Source organism: Octopus sinensis, unplaced genomic scaffold (genome assembly GCF_006345805.1).
Source record: "Octopus sinensis unplaced genomic scaffold, ASM634580v1 Contig03026, whole genome shotgun sequence".
Classification (NCBI taxonomy): domain Eukaryota; kingdom Metazoa; phylum Mollusca; class Cephalopoda; order Octopoda; family Octopodidae; genus Octopus; species Octopus sinensis.
In genome coordinates, this window is record NW_021826199.1 from 26,399 (window position 1) to 35,331 (window position 8,933).

Here is an 8,933-nt window from a genome sequence, read left to right on the forward strand (position 1 = left end):
GACCAAAGCTTTGTGAGTGGACTTTGTAGACGGAAACTGAAAGAATACCGTCGTATATATATATATATGTATGTATTTGCCCCCCCCCCCCCCCCCCAACAACGCTTGACAACCGATGTTGGTGTGCTTACGTCCCTGTAAGTTAGCGGTTCTGCAAAAGACACCGATAGAATAAGTACTAGGCTTACAAAGAATAAGTCCTGGGGTCGATTTGCTCGACTAAAGGCGCTGCTCCAGCATGGCCACAGTCAAAAAGACACTGACTCCTTTGTTCCTTAAATTATTCATGAAACGGTACAAATGTAGCCAGTCAGCAGAGCCATCTATTGGAGAATTGATGAAATACAATCATATAAAGGGAAATAACCTCTTCAACACTTCAACCTCGAAGCATCGAAAATATTAATCACGGTGATTAATTAGCAGTTAATTAGTCGTTGTTAATATCTGAGTAAGGTAAGTCGGCAAACATTGACGTTAATAGTATTACTAATAACAATGTAAAATAATAGAATTATGTGAACCTCTCGGTGTGACAGTGTTTCGAAGCAGAACCATAACATTAGGAAAATATAATTTGCTCGTCTTAATTAATAATTTCCTAATTTTAATTAATAATTTCCAAACTGAAATGTTGATCTGTTGTTTATGAAATCCTAAGAACGACGGTTACGTGTGATATAAAGCCAGTTATTTTATAAAAGGAGGGTAAAGCTACGCAGTTAATTTTACCTTTGCTTTAAGGTTATATTAATTATAGGAATGATTTTGAACTTTGACCCAGGGTCAGCGATCTTTGATGCGAGTGGATGTCGTTTAAAGGGAACCCAGAATTCCTTGAATGGAAAAAGGGACAAGGTCGACCTCGGCCGTTTTTGAAGTCAGGATTTACCGCCGAGGTCGTCTTCGACTTAGAATACTTCCTGGGTTAATAAAATGACGATGATAATAATATTCTGTACTTTAGGCCCACGGTCTGAAATTTGGCGGGTTGGCGTAAGTCTGTGTCATGGACTCGGGTGCTCTACTGCTTTTTATCTTATCAATTCCGAAAGGAGAAAGGGCAAAGACGATCTCGATGCAATTTGAACTGTAAGAGTGTGGGTACTACTTAAGAAGAGTGGTCCCGGGGCGCGCATCCGCGCTAAATAGTCGTGACTAGTCGATCGTTGATTTGTGTTTTATTTACTTTGTTTAAAAAATTTTTTAATTTGTGTAAAAAAGATTATTTTGCGTTTTATTGACTTTGCTAGGTAGTCGTTGTAGGATCGGATTTTGACTTTGACCCAGGGCCAGCAATCTTTGATGCGAGCGGAATTTTTGAAATCAGTGTGTGTGTGTATGCGTCTCTGTATCTGTGCGTGTGTGTGTGTGTGCCTGTTCTGTTCTTATGTATGTGTGGAATATAGATATAACGAAATTATGCCAACAGAAAGCCTTGCATATTTGTTCTTACCTGTTTCAGGTGTGTATGTAGAATCCGCAAATTTCCAAGCAGAAAACAGAATCTAAGTTTATGCATCGCTAGTCCATGTTTTTTTAAAAACCCACTAAAGGGGAGAAAAGGAGGGGATATACAAAGAATTTCATGAATTTCATAAAAAACATTCTTGTGTTTTGGTTTTGTCGAGCTAAAACGAAGGAACGCCTTTATACATATACATACATATTACATATATGTATATATGTATATATATATATGTATGTATATAGATATATGTGTGTGAGTGTGCGTGTGTATGTATATATACATATATATATATATATTCTGTTTTTTTATTTAATTTTCATGTCTTGCCCGCCTAATTGTTCTGGTGTCCGCTGAATTTTCTTCTAGAGAACATTCTTTTCTTTGTAGATTGATCGTAGGTGATCTACTTCTAGCATACGGCCGACCACCTAGTGGTTTACTCTTTAAATATACATATATATATTTCTTCACTAGCCACAAGGGACTAAACATAGAGGGGACAAACAAGGACAGACAAAGGGATTAAGTCGATTACATCGACCCCAGTGCGTAACTGGTACTTAATTTATCGACACCGAAAGGATGAAAGGCAAAGTCGACCTCGGCGGAATTTGAACCCAGAACACTTAACGGCAGACGAAATACAGCTATGCATTTCGCCCGGTGTGCTAACGTTTCTGCCAGCTCGCCGCCCTTTTTAAATATACATACGTATATATATATATATATATATGTGTGTGTGTGTGTGTGTATATATATATTTTTTACTTATTTCAGTCATTTGACTGAGGTCATGCTGGAGCACCGTCTTTTAGTCGAGCAAATCGACCACCAGGACTTTGTAAGCCTAGTACTTATTCTATCGGTGTCTTTTGCCAAACTGCTATGTAACGGGGACGTAAACATACCAGCATCGATTGTCAAGCGATTTTAGGGGGAAAAACACACTCACACACATATATATATATATATATATATATATGCGATAGGCTTCTTTCAGTTTTCGTCTACCAAATCCACTTTGGTCGGCCCGAAGCTATAGTAGAAGACACTTTCCCAAGGTGTCACGCAGTGGGACTGAACACGGAACCGTCTGGTTGGTAAGCAAGCTACTTACCACACAACCACTCCTGTGCCTAGATATGTATATCTTTTTGGGGTCCGATAAATTAAGTACCAGTTGTGTACTGTGGTCAATCTGATTGACTAGCCCCGTCTCCAAGAATTTTTGGGCCTTGTACCTAGAGTAGGAAAGAATATTTCCAATGTTGAATCACTGTATCTTTTAACTATCCTCTTTATCTCACTGGCTCTTTTTTCCTGTTTCAGAATATTGCATCCTGTTGACATAAAAGAAATTACTTCATCCAGACGTGCCTTTGATATTTTTATCAACTTTTATTGACTAAAGGAAGACGATATATTTATAAGGAGCATTCATCAATACATCAACCTCTTTATATAAAACATATTCATAGGAATTTAAGAGACACTTTAATTGTTGCATGTTCGATAAATTATTCTCTGATAATGAATCGTTTAACTAAACGCAAAAACCCTGATGCAGTAGAGAAACCATATCGCTGTAAGATCTGTGGTAAACCATTCTCTCAAAGTGGTCACTTGACTGTACACAAACGTACACATACAGGAGAGAAGCCATACCATTGTGATACCTGTGGAAAATCATTCTCTGAAAGTGGTGCCTTGACTAAACACAAACTTACACATACAGGAGAGAAGCCATATCATTGTGATATTTGTGGTAAATCATTCTCTACAAGCAGTCAATTAAGTTGTCACAAACGTATTCATACAGGAGAGAAGCCATATCATTGTGATACCTGTAGTAAATCATTCTCTCGAAGTGGGGACTTGAATAAACACAAACATACACATACAGGAGAGAAGCCATATCGTTGTGATATTTGTGGTAAATCATTCTCTGAAAATAGACATTTGATTCGTCACAAACATATTCATACTGGAGAAAAACCATATCATTGTGATATTTGTGGTAAATCATTCCCTGAAAGTAGTGACTTGAATAAACACAAACATACACATACAGGAGAAAAGCCACATCATTGTGATATCTGTGGTAAATCATTCTCTGAAAGTAGTAATTTGTTTCGTCACAAACGTATTCATACTGGAGAAAAACCATATGATTGTGATATCTGTGGTAAATCCTTCGCTACAAATAATTATTTGACTTGTCACAAACGTATTCATACTGGAGAAAAGCCATATGATTGTGATATCTGTGATAAATCATTCTCTCAAAGTGGGGACTTGAATAAACACAACTTACACATACAGGTGAGAAGCCATACCATTGTGATATTTGTGGTAAATCATTCTCTTCTAGTAGCCATTTGATTCGTCACAAACGTATTCATACTGGGGAGAAACCATTTCAGTGTGATATTTGTGGTAAATCGTTTTCTCGAAATAGCATTTTAACTTGTCACAAAAGTGTTCATACAGGAGAGAATCCATACCCTTGTCATATCTGTGGTAAATCATTCTTTTATAATAGTCAGTTGACTTATCACTTACGTATTCACACTGAGGGAAAACCTCATCACTGTGATATCTGTGGTAAAACATTTTTTAGAAATAGTGGTTTAATTAGTCACAAGCGTGTTCATACAGGAGAGAAGCCCTTTTCTTGTGATATCTGCGGTAAATCATTCTCTCAAAGTGGTACCTTAACTAAACACAAGTTGGTACATACAAGAGTGAAGCCATAACGTTCCAATACCTGTGGTAATTATTTTTGGGGAAATGGTGTTTTAACTATACATGAACATTTCCATACTCTACAGAAACAGTCGTTGTGATATCTCTGCTAAATCTTTCTCTCGTAGATCTATCGTATATTTCTGGTGTATAAAATGACTGTGTACAAGATGATGCCTAAGATTTCCATTTAAAAAGTGTGTTTGAGCTATACTTGCTGTATAAGACTACCCCAAGTTTTCATGGGAAGTATCTGAAGCCCCTAAGGCATGAACTTCATAGGTAAAGGAGTCGGGTGACCTGTACTTTCCCCAGTGACCCCTTAAACCTCTGCTTTTCTTGTGTTTCAGTAGCATTTTTAAATATTTCGATCATTAAAACTTATATGCAATAATTCTAAAGTTTTTGTTGTTTGAAAATTATCCAGTTCTTCTCAAAAAGTGGCCAGTTATTGTAAATTACCAACTATAATAAACATTAAACGTACCTGGCTGGTGTAAACACCATAGTGACATCACTTAGGCGTCGGTTATTTTACAAGAACTAACATGGTGTCAAGTAATCTATAATAACACCATTTACTTGAAATGGATTTACAAATCTACTTCTGCTGTGTATAATATTATATTGTAATATATTAAAAATGTTTTTATAAAGTACAATGCTAGTATTTTCTTTAATTTGTGAATTTTGTCTTGCTTCATAAGACTATTGCTAGGACTGTGTTCAAATTTTTTGCACCAGTCTCTCTTCCACTCTTTAGTAATTTATTTGATTACACCAGTCGGTATGTGTATAGTCCTTGTCTAAAGTTGTTTGAAATTTATCCAGTTCTTCCCAAAAAGTGGCCAGGTATTGTAAATTACAACTATAATAAACATGAAACGTACCTGTCTGGTGTAAACACTGTACTGACGTCAACTTAGGCTGTTTTACTTGTTTCAGTCATTTGACTGCGGCCATGCTGGAGCACCACCTTTAGTCGAGCAAATCGACCCCGGGACTTATTCTTTGTAAGCCCAGTACTTATTCTATCGGTCTCTTTTGCCGAACCGCTAGGTGACAGGGATGTAAACACACCAGCATCGGTTGTCAAGCAATGCTAGTGGGACAAACACAAACACACACACTTACATATATACATATATACGACAGGCTTCTTTCAGTTTCCGTCTACCAAATCCACTCACAAGGCTTTGGTCGGCCCGGGGCTATAGCAGAAGACACTTGCCCAAGATGCCATGCAGTGGGACTGAACCCAGAACCATGTAGTTGGTTAGCAGCTACTTACCACACAGTCACTCATAACATTATATTGTAATGTTATCTAACTTAACTACGTGATTGCATTCTGACAGGAGAGAAGTGACGTCTGTGGTAAATCGCTCTTTTGAAAAACTCACATGCAGTTGTAACCGAATCAGTGTCAATATTTACTCTCTCTCTATCCACTCAGTCGAAGTCGACTCTCGGTCACTTGTTGGATCAGTGTCCTCCAGTCAGTTCTATCCTGGGTCACTTCCTTCAGATCAGCCATGTCCATTCCAGTATCACTCTTGATGGTGTCAAACCAGCGGGTTCTTGGTCGGCCTCTTCCTCTCTTGCCACTGACCATTCCGTATATATAATATCTATCAATCTATCTATCCGCTCAGTCAAAGTCGACTCTCGGTCACTTGTTGGATAAGTGTCCTCCAGTCAGTTCTATCCTGGGCCGCATCTTTCAGATTGGCTATGTCCATTCCGGTATCACTCTTGATGGTGTCAAGCCAGCAGGTTCTTGGTCGGCCTCTTCCTCTCTTGCCACTGACCATTCGAGCATGATGTCCTTCTCCAGGGATTTTCTCCGCATAATATGACCGAAATATGCCATTCTATGCTTGGTGATCCTAGCTTCTAGCGACAGTTTCGGCCTGATCTGCTTAAGAACTTCTCCATTGGTGAGCCTCGCTGTCCATGGAATCCGTAAAAGTCTTCTACATGATGATAATTAAATCTATTTTGTCTTTTAAAAAATTAGGGTCTTTCCCCCCCTTGTCAACTTTGACATCATTAACTTCAATACTGTCAGTATGAACCTAAAGTTATCATCTGTAAAAGTATTGACTCTGAGACGACTTGATTACTGAAAATGCCTGTGGTTGTATTTTGAGGAATTTGTTAATAAAGAACAATGAATAAAATGTTAGACTAACCATTTTGTGTTTGTTTTGTTACTCTATATCGAAACACTGTCTCCTCTATACCTTAAATCTTTTCACTGGCACAAAGTCCCACCCTTTCAAAACTTCTTTTCTACCCCCACAGTTGTGGGGGTTTTTTGTCTTCCAGCGTACTTGGTGGTGGTACCACATAAAAACAAATTATGATGTTGCCAAATATACAGGCCTTGAGCTGGTGTCACCCAAAGAGCGCAAATGCCAGTCTCATGTACAACACATAGGTGCTGGAGCCACATACAAGGCACTTGTGCTGGAGCCACGTATAAAGTACTGGTGCTTTTACCATGTAATAAGCACTAGTGATGGTGCTATGGAAAAAGTGCAGGGGCTGGAGCCATTGAAAGAGCCCTGGTGCTGGGGCCATGTAAAAAGTACTGTTGTTGGTGTGACCTGCAAAGTACTGATACTGTTCCACTTAACCCTTCCATTACTGTATTTATTTTGAGGTGCTCTGTGTTTCTTCCAGTTACTTTAAATATAGCCAGCCTCGCCTGGCCCCCGTGCTGGTGGCATGTAAAAAGCACCATCCAATCGTGGCTGTTGCCAGCCCCGTCTGGCACCTGTGCTGGTGGCATGTAAACAGCACCCACTACACTCACAGAGTGGTTGGCGTTAGGAAGGGCATCCAGCCGTAGAAACATTGCCAGATCAGACTGGGCCTGGTGCAGCCTTCTGGCTTCCCAGACCGCAGTTGAACCGTCCGACCCATGCTAGCATGGAAAGCGGGCGCTAAATGATGATGATGATGATAGCAAGGAATTTAGTAAAATAACTTAGTTATCATTCAGCTAATGTTAGGAACATAAATTGTGACGGCAATGTTTCGTTTGTAGTAGCATGTTTCCGTCGATTTCCGTAAAAAACTTTTATTTTTTTATATATGGCTTTGCGGGAACATTTGAAGTAATGAGAGCGAAAGAGACTAAGAAGAAGCGATTTTATGACGAGGAAATTTCTTTTGAAGCTATGAAAGCATTGATGTACATGTGTGTGTGTGTTTGATGGGGTGTGGGAGACAGACAGTATGTTGTGTAAGTGAAGTGCTTCTGTTAGTGTGTGTGAAAGAGAGAGATAACTGAAATTTTTTACTCGGTGTATGTGTATATGTATGTCTTCATGTATGTGTAAGTATGTGTGTATGTATGTATGTATGGCCGATTCAGTGTAATGTTTTACACATACTTACACACACACGTACATAGATACATACACACATACATGCAGACATACATATACACATACACCAAGTAAAAAATTTCAGTTATCTCTCTCTTTCACACATTACTCTCTCTGTCTCTTCGCACACACTAACAGAAGCACTTCACTTACACAACATACTGTCTGTCTCCCACACCCCATCAAACACACACACACACACATGTACATCAATGCTTTGATAACTTCAAAAGAAATTTCCTCCTCATAAAATCGCTTCCTCTTAGTCTCTTTCGCTCTCATTACTTCAAATGTTCCCGCAAAGCCATATGTAAAAAAATAAAAGTTTTTTACGGAAATCGACGGAAACGTGCTACAAGCGTGCTACTACAAACGAAACATTGCCATTGTGGCGAAGATTTAATGGAAGATTTTAATTCAAAACTTATAAAAACAAAACATTTGTACTACAGAGCCATAGGCGGTTTCAGCCGGGTTGGTAACAAAAGGGTCAAAAAGCAATGGTAATGACACAACACAAGCCCAGGTGATAGTATCACCTTAAAAGGGCAGGTACGAATGTAGCCAGTCAGCAGAGCCATCTATTGGAGAATTGATGAAATACAATCGTTTAAAGGGAAATAACCTCTTCAACACTTGAACCACGAAGCATCGAAAATATTAATCACGGTGATTAATTAGCAGTTAATTAGTCGTTGTTAATATCTGAATACGGTAAGTCGGCAAACATTGACGTTAATAATATTACTAATAACAATGTAAAATAATAGAATTATGTGAACCTCTCGGTGTGACAGTGTTTCGAAGCAGAACCGTAATATTAGGAAAATATAATTTGCTCGTCTTAATTAATATTTTCCAAATCTTAATTAATAATTTCCAATTTGAAATGTAGATCTGTTGTTTATGAAATCCTAAGACCGATGGTTACGTGTGATATTTTATGAAACGAGAGTAAAGCGGCGCAGTTAATTAATAAAATGAGGGGAAACCGATTGAAGGACACCACATTAATTAACATTGTCCTGTTGTTAATTAGACACTGATAAAACGGTAAGTGGAGACGGATTTGCTTTAAGGTTATTTTAATTATGGGAATGATGATGGTATAACTACAGATTTCTGTCAAACTAAAGTCTTTGACGCGAGCAAAACAAAAAAAAAAGGGTTAATATAAAGCGTTACGCCTATCAGAGAATCAAAAAAAAAATGTGTGTAATAGGTGTAAAACAACTTCCTATGAACGAATATGAAAAAAAAAATGCCCGCACGCGAAAGGGGGGTGGGGGAGAGGCCTCGGAAAATTCACATCGGGAAGT

At 38.4% G+C, this 8,933-nt stretch overlaps 1 long non-coding RNA gene across 1 annotated transcript; it reads left to right on the forward strand.

Annotated features, from left to right (window-relative positions):
* Positions 1-236: 236 nt before the first annotated feature.
* Positions 237-8,267, forward strand: LOC118760979. Its single transcript, XR_004997074.1, has 2 exons — positions 237-294; positions 8,167-8,267. It is a non-coding gene; the product is annotated as an uncharacterized LOC118760979 (long non-coding RNA).
* The last annotated feature ends 666 nt before the right edge of the window (positions 8,268-8,933 follow it).